A 9257-nucleotide genomic window follows, 5' to 3' on the forward strand; every position below is an offset into this window, starting at 1 on the left:
TTTCTTATTTTTCATTTCTTCTTCATAAAAAGAACTAGTATAGGTTGTGATATTTCCAACAATATTTTTTTCATATGCTACAAATGGATTCTCCTTTGTATCCACAGTTATGTGTGTACTATCTACTTGCATGGATTCAGTACCCATAACAATGTGAGGTGGTGATAATGATTGCTATGTCCCTTCTACCTCTTCCTCTTCACTAGAAAGTGTATCTACCTATACATATACTGGACTATTAGCCTTTTCTTGCAAACTCTCCTTAGGTACTCAGGACATATATTTTACAATAGTTGTCTTTGTTTCTTGCCTGACCTCCTCATAATTTCCTCTCATCAAAAGAATTGTTCTTCTTTTGTTCCTTGGCAAGGGCTCACACCTTTCAAAATTTTGTCAGATTCCTCCTTTGATCCAACATCACATAACTTATTTATGGATGTGATCCTCATGTTCAAATCTTCTTCTACTACTCTTCTCTTCCTATTAATCAACCTATTGTATAGGTCTTGAGGAATTTTATTCTGAATGCTATCAAATCTCTTATTCCTTAGAATCATGTTCTTATTATGGCATTCTCTAATTTCCTCCTATCCATACTCCTATACATGTTGTAAAATTTATTTAACTAAACAAAATTGTCATCATTTATAATCTGCATGTTTAGATTCTCTACCTTTGGTTTCCATGCATTTTTTTCTTGTATTTGTCTTGGCTTCCTACACAACTTGCTCAATAGGTTTATCTTCATCACATCATCTAAGCTTTCAGGATTGCTCACTTGCATGGTTGTTCTTCTTTTTCCAAGCTCACTTCTGGTCTACTTCACTCTTTTCTTCACTCGAGGTGTAGGTTCTTGTTTAACCTTTACTAGTCTCTTTGACTTCCTCTATGCAGTAGTTGCTTCCATCTCTGGCTATCTCCTTGCATATTTATAGCTCACTCTTACAGATTGCACTTGCACAACTATTTCATATAGTGCAATAGGAGCTTGCGCACATGGTTGTGCCACTGTTACTCCTTCTAGCAATCTTGCTATTGCAATAGGTGTTGCTATCAACACTTTTATCTGCCCACTGGCCTTTATCTCCAGTGCAATACCTTTTAGCTCATTAAATTCTTGTCTGGTCATACTAGATTCCTTGAGAATGAAATGTATCTCTTTTTCTACTTTTTTCTTGCTCCCTTTTCTATGGAGCTCAAACTCCACTATCCTAAGTCTTTCATCATATGTTCCCCGTCTAGGACATTATGTGTCCCTCTCAGACTCGAGTATGATCTGCTCATACCCTTATATCAATTGTGTGCTCATCTCATAGCCCATAGGCTCAATGAACTTCACTCTAGGTATCACTACTTCCATGTAGGTGTTATCAATTTCCACCATGAAGCATAAATCATCTTTTTACTTTTCCACCATAGAAGGAGGAATCTTATACCTCAATTTCATCTTAGACTAAAATATCTTCATCATTTTGTCAATATCAATGTCTCTGACATTCTAAGGTTTAGATCTATAGCATTGGGTTACAAGATTCATTATGCATTCACTACTATCCCAATTTATCACTCTGAGAAACTTCCTTGTAACATAGAAGAACAAACGGATCAATAGGGGACTCAAATCTAAATACTGTACTTTTTGTTTTCTTTATCTTTGTAATATTATCCAATAGTTGCACTCTAACAATGTTACACAAATTTACTTTTCTCCTTTCAACAACCATCACATATGTTGTATGAAGAAATCCAACTGGTATAGAGTTTACCCTTGATCCATGGTTCAACTTGTACCCTAATATTTTGGTCAATAACTTGACTCCTTTATCCTGAATAGGATCAACCTTCATGTTCCTTCTATCGAACTTGGTTTTCAAGTTTGTTTCCACTATTTTCTTGACACTTTTCTCATTAATAGGATTACAACCTTCATTACTCAATCCTATGACCTTATGGATTAGGTCATTGTCAATGATAACCTACACATCACCTAACCAAAAACATATCATCATGTACTTTGGTCAATATAATTTGGGTCCACTCATGATTGTTGAATTCTCTATAGAACATATACTTCACCAAATTCAAGTCTTCAAGGTGCACATACTCAAACTTCAGGGATAAGTCATTATTGCACATGACTCCTAAGTCCTTTTGAATCTCTTCATCACCTATACTCTCAATTTTGCAATGTATATGACTCCTTATATCTTCTACATGTAACACATTTTTTGGAACTTGTGAAAATGTGCCTACAAGATCATCTAATAAAGAAACAAATGGATGTTTCTTGAACCCATATCTTGGTCTATCACTAACATCATACACACTTTGACTATTCATTGCTCTAAATTGTAAATACTTCAATATACTAGATTCAATACTCTATAAAATGCCTCAAATTCACAATTTTAGGGCTTCTACAACTTTTGGCTTCACAAACTTGCTTCGCACTTCAATTGTTGTCAAATCACTCTTCAATTTTCTCAAGGCACTTCACATGAAAAAATGGTACATTAAATCTTTCTTGCGATCCTTAAATCATTCCAAAAAGGAATGTGCATTAAATGTGTATCTACCACAACTCATAATATTGTCTCTGCTTACTAGTGACCTTGATCCTACAATTCTCGCTTATTGCGATTACATCAAGACTTGCACACTGAACCATAGCTTCCTCTCTATGTTTGCTACCTTATGGCTAACTGCACAATCTCTAACTCACCCTCTAACATCAATTCTAGCCAACTAGCTCTCTTTTGCTTCTATAATAGCTGAAATCAGACAGGTTGAGCTATAAACAATCTATGACTTCAATTTTCCATCAAAAGCATCAAAGAATTGTTCTTCCAATACTATATGTGAACTCTTTGGATTACAATCTTTCACAAATGCTTCTTTGAATTCCTCAACATGTTCCTTGACTGCCTCTTTCTGATTGTTATCACTTCCATTCTCATTCCTACACAACCTTGTAGTATTGTACATGTTATTATATAACAATAGTATTAAATCTGGTTGAATGTATTTCCTTGTAGAGCAGTGATTTCTCCAGTGCAAGATTAGATTGTACACAACCTTGCAGTCTTGTGGATGTTATTCTATAACAATAGTAGAAAGTTTTTTGTTGTAGATGTTTACCAATTGTATTAGCTAGTTTTTGAATTAAATAGAAAGCAATATAATATGTTGCACACTCCATCTTGCTTCTTATTGTCTCTATTTGATTTAAATCAATTCCACTACGTGTTTGGATACAAAGCATCAATCTCTTCGAATCCTTCGCTCTACCTATTTGGGCAAAAACATAATTTCAAATTTTGGAAGCATAATTTTATATTTGTTGTTTGGTTTTTTTGCTTTCAAAATATCCTCAAATCCTCAAGTCTAATCTTTTCCCTCTTGTACTTCTTTCTTTCTAAATTTCAACAAATTTTGGGGGTTTCTCTCTGAATTTCAACAAAAAAAATAGGGGTTTCTCTCTAAATTTCAAAAAAAAATTAGGGGTTTCTCTAAATTTCAACAAAAATCAGGGGTTTCTCTGAGAGTGAGAGTGAGAGTGAGATATATATATATATATATATATAGTGAGAAAGAGTTTTAGTGTTTGGATAAATGTGAGAAAGGATGAGGTGGAAGTATTGGTAGAGAATGGGACCATTTTTTATATTAGTGCATCGAGCAAGAGCATAGCAATACCTTCTAACATAGAATTTACTGTGGCTCAATCATGACAAAGTTTAAATAATTTATGGTTTTCAATAGAATTGGGTTTGTCGTTGCAAAATTCTAGTTTTTCTATTTATATGAAGGATGTTGCAATGCCCATAACAATCAACTATGGAAGCAAACTAAAAATTCTTCTGAGGACATCTATTGGAAAAAACAACTTATTGTAGATGAACATGGATAAAAGCATTGATATGGGTACAAAAGCTCCTGGAAACTCAAACTTGTAGCCTAGTTTTTGGTCAACACTCATGGCATCCACTAATAAAGTGTAGGGATCCAGAGTTTATTTTATGTGGTAAATTTATATCTAGGGCCAACAACAAGAGTAATTCTTCAAGGGAAGATTCATAGTGAGAAAATTCAATAATGGTAGAGTGAGTTCATTATTAGTGAGATCGATACTCAGTAGCAACAATCTTAGCAGACTTGGAAGAGGTAGTATATAGTGTTACAAAATTTAAACATCTTAAGGGTCGTTTAATTATTTGGTAATATTTTTGAACGAATATAAGAATCATGCTAGTAAAGTTAAGTGTAGCCAATCCATCTCTATGAGAGATATTGAGATATCGATTTTGAATAAAATACAATGCCATGCCTATGATATGTTTATATTATAATAATTATTTATTTACAAATAGAGAAGCAAACAAAAAACTAGGCTATCAGATCCCAACTCTATAAAAGATATTAGCTCACATGATTTCTCTCTCTCATAGATCCATGATAGTAAACTTCAACATGCAATAGACTCCACTAAAGATCACTCTTCCATGATTACTCAATCTCAAAATTGTAGTCATACCCTCAATCTTCAAACTATAGTTCAATCCATTGAAGGTAGCTCTCTCTTGATTTCTCAATCTCAGTATTGTAGTCATGAAAATATTTAGAGCCTTATCAAGATCATCATTTTCTAGATAACCTTCAGTCATTGCATTTCAAGAGATCACATTTCTCATAGGCATGTTGTTAAATAGTTTTTGTTCTTTATCTATACTTCCACATTTCACATACATATCTAGTAGGGCACTTGCAACTACAATATTTGTCAAAAATCCCCTTTCTATTATGCATTGTTGGATGCCCATTCCTTATTCCAAACCTCTTAGCTTGTCACAAGCAGGTAGTATGGTGGTGAAGACAAAGAGATCAGGTTCAACCATTATTCATTATGTTTGGTGAAACAATGCCAATGCCTCCTAAGGAAACCCATCTCTTTAGTAAGCTCTGATTATGGTATTCCATGGGGAGACACTTTGTTATTTCATATCTTTAACAACTTTTTGAGTATTCACCAAACTTTTTCATTTGACATACATGTCAATGAGCTTATTTTGAAAAAGTGTACTTGCAACAAATGGAAATTTCTTGTGAATGATGATAGAGTGAATTTGTGTGCCTTGTGAAAGTGCATTATTGGCAATGCAAGTTTGCAATAGTTGAAAATATGTAGAAGATTTTATAGGGGGCATGTGTGTCATAAGTAGAATGTGTAGCACCTTCAACTGTTCCTTTCTACAGGATGCTCTGAGGTTGAGATTGGCATTGGATTTTAATGCAATTGGTAGTGTTTGAGTATGCTTGAAGCATGAAATACGTACATCATTATTCAATCTATTCCGACCATGATGAGAATGAAATAGTGTCACTGCCTTCATCTTCAAAAATGGTGTGATGGCCATATATTTTTATTCTATTTTTGAGATTGACATTGAGATGATAGTACCAGTCCCTGTCATGGTTTCAGTTTCCATTAATGATGGTGATTCTCAAGTTGCATTTTGCAAAACTACACTACAAGAATGATGTTTTGGTATCATCTCCCTCATAAGACACAAACATAATTGGTATATGCTTGTTACATACATAATGCATGTGCCCTACCTACTATCAAAATCCAAAATACTAGAAATAAATCCCAAATGTGGAAGCCCACACAATGCATGTGGATTGTTTTGCATTCCTAAATAATTAATGCATCGTCCTCTTGCTACAAAGTGCCATAATTGATCATGCTAGTTATCAATTTATTTGTGAAAGGGTAAACAACTTTTTTATGGTTTGCAAGAAGATATAATTTTCTAGCAATAAATCATTTTCAAATTATTTGTAGCATTAAGTACAATATTTTTAAACAAAAAGATATTAATTCTACACTAATATGCAAATGGCCCCAAAACAAGAACATTGGTAACAATGTTTATTTTGTTACGAAGAGGTTGCAATCTCAAAAGCATGAAGCAGGTCTTTCGTGTCACATTTCTTGTAATGCCTCACTCAAGAACCCAAGAAAAATAAACCTAACATGTTACAATGTTTAATGAATGAAGCAATATACATGTTGGCCTAATTTTTCACCTATCAAAATTTTGTTGTGTTCTATGAAAATCAGGAGGAAGTTGTGTTTAAACTACTTGGGGTTTCTAAAATTTTGTTATTCATCATAAGAAAAACCCTAGGGAAAATTAGTTTATCTTTTGATTTGATGGAGTTCATCCAAAATTGACTTGCTTTTAATTAAATCTTATATCTCTTAAGTCTCTAAAGTTGTGATGTTGCAAAAGTTGTTAAGACACAACATCACTTAGTCATGATCCTTAACTGTGTTGAATGATGTGAAGGTTTGAAATAGGTTGTCAACACATTCAATGTGACATCACAATGGTTAAGGTTAACTTTCAAGTTAGAAGTGTGAAGTGGCGATCAAAGGGAAATCATGTGATCACATCCATTTTCTGGCTTAAGGCATTTTGTGTTGTGAAAGGGTGACGAGATGCTAATCACAAGGTCACAGGCTAGTGAAAGCTAAAGGCATTTTAAGTTGTGATGAAGTGATGAGTGACAACACAGTTAAATTTTTAGACCATACCTTAATCACAAGCTTCAAATTAACCCTAAAATATAAGTCATGATGATGCAAATAAGGATAAGTAGTTAACATTGACGGGTTATTGCATGCTTGCAGGGGGGTTAAGGATAACCAGAGGTCAAGATGGCGATGTTGTAAAGGCTTATTTTGCACCATCACATGGTTACATGTCAATTTAAGTCTTCAAGTTTTGAAGAAGTGATAATAAGAAAGATAGTCATGTTAATGGGTAATTACAAGGGTAAAATGAAAATTGCAGCTTTGAACTGTGAAGCAACTATTAGTGAAGAAGTAGTTAAGAAAGATCATTTCACATGGTCACAAGGGTGAGTTATGAAGAAAGATTGATAGTTACAAAACCATGAGGGACATCTATAGTTAGCAAAAATACTCATTCGCATTGTCGTAAAGGTTTGTGATGCAGTGGCAGTTTGAGTTACGATGTTGCAGAGTGTAACCATACAAGTAAAGGTTTAGTCCATTGTAACATTGCAAGGGGTTTGTGTTAACTCAAGATTAGAGTTGTGAAAGAGAAAAATACTCATGATCACTTCTTCACAGGTTAGGAAGTGTGGTTAAGAAATGATGTTGCGAGCTTGCAAATAGAAGAAAATGTTACAATTAGAACTATATATTGCATTGTTGCATGGTTTCATTGCCTATTAGATTTTAAATTTGTGATGTTGTGAAGTAGAGAAAAATCAAGAAAAGGGTTTAAGCATAACATCATGTGGTTAGATTGAATAGCATGTCTGTCAATCATGATGAAGCAACAAGGTCATTATCTCAGTCTTCGCATCATCACAAGTATAATAGGTGGTAAGCCCTAAACTGCTGCAAAAAGGCGAAATGGTTAAATTGAAGGTTATTGCTCAGTTGTAGCAGTTAGTAAAGTAAAATGGTTGATAGTTGCAAACCAGCGATAAAGTAGAGAATGAGATGATCGCAGTTTTGCAACTTGATGTGGTTAATGGAAAATTGAAGCTACAAAGCAGCAAATAAAATGGATTGAAACATCGTAGGCCAGACTTAGTAGTTAAAGGGAAGATGAATCAAGTTGCAAGATGGTGATGATAGCCTTCTTGGTATACTCATAGCTAGAAACAAACAAAGAGAAGCAATTGGGGTGAAGCAATAGTAAGGTATTCATTGCATCATCGCAGCTAGCAATTTTAAAGCATAAAAGTTGTTTTAACGACCATGTCTGAGCTAGAAAAAAGGGGATGAGCTAGTAGTACAAAGTATGAAAAATCAAAGATTTAGCCAACTTTTTGATGATTTATATGTCTTGAAGTGTACTAATATAAATGCCATTAATTTCACACTCCTTTTGCAAAGATAAATAAATTCAAAGAAGACAGAGATTTCCATTTACCAGTTGCATAATCTTTTAAGTTTTCAGAGTAGAGACTGAGTGTTTTGAGCAATTTCAAACATAGTATTTAGAAGCTTTTAAGATAGAATTTGTAGAAATGGCATAGAAGGAAGAAGAACCAATAGCATAGGTTGTAATTGAGGAGTCTTCTTCAAAATGAAAAAGCCCTAGCCCATTCGTGGATGAATGGATGCAAATATTACTTGGATCTTCAAATGCACAAGCTGCAAATGACCATGCTTTCAAGGATCCCTATGTATTCTGTAGAGATGCAATAGTACTTGTTAGAAGTGGTAGTGAATTGTTCTGGTATTTTTACAAAAAATAGGATAGAAAAGGTCCCAATTTGTAACCCTTGGGTCAAGAACCTTGGAAAGTTATTCATGCCAGAGGTTTTTACAGATGTTGACCTAATGAAGGCATTGATAAAATGTTACAACCTAGTCAGCAAATCATTTCACAAGAAGGATAGGAGTGTTTTCTTGGCATTGGATAAGGAGACATTCATTGAAGCTTTCGACTTGGGAGGCCCTATGTCATTACCAATTGACATAGAAAAATTAAATGAGAATTTCAAGAGTCATAAGAGTTTCTACATGGGTAGGGCAATGACGAGGCACATCCCTCAAGTACATTAAGAGAAGATGAAATTCCAAAGAAGAAGGAAGTGGATGAGATCGTGCCCCTTGAATTCTTCCAAATATATTTGAAAAATAGAGGTTTTGTTTTGAACAAAGTCTTAGGTTCAGATGGAATTATGTAAGATACTAGTGCACATTATGTAATGGTATTGAACATTCAGGATCCCAATCATAATGATGGATATGATTTTGTGGAATATATCATTAATAGAATCCATGAGGATAGTGTTGTTGCTCAACAAGAATAATTGGAGAATTTCAGATTATTTCACTACTCAATGCTCATGCATCTCATCTTGTTAAAAAATGTGGATCTCTTTGATCAAAGTTTCTTCTAGTCTATAGAGGAGTGGGGATAAATATTACCTGTGCAAAGATGGACTAGGGTATGGCAAAGATTCTACCCTTATTCTAATGTCATTTCTTTCTATAATGACTTTGTTCACCTTGTTTTGAAAATTATAGGAGTTAATGTTGAAAGGATCCCACATAGTATAAATAAGATAATTAAGCTAAATTTGTGATATGATGCTAGAAAATAGATAGGGCATAGTTGGGGCAGTGTTTTCCTTTTTGAACATTATATTGTTATTAGAGTTTTTGGTTGTTCTCAGCCTCCCCATTTACTTCCAAAATTTGT

Source organism: Cupressus sempervirens, chromosome 4, assembly GCF_028749045.1.
Source record: "Cupressus sempervirens isolate cs-2001-9-10 chromosome 4, ASM2874904v1, whole genome shotgun sequence".
Taxonomy (NCBI): Eukaryota; Viridiplantae; Streptophyta; class Pinopsida; order Cupressales; family Cupressaceae; genus Cupressus; species Cupressus sempervirens.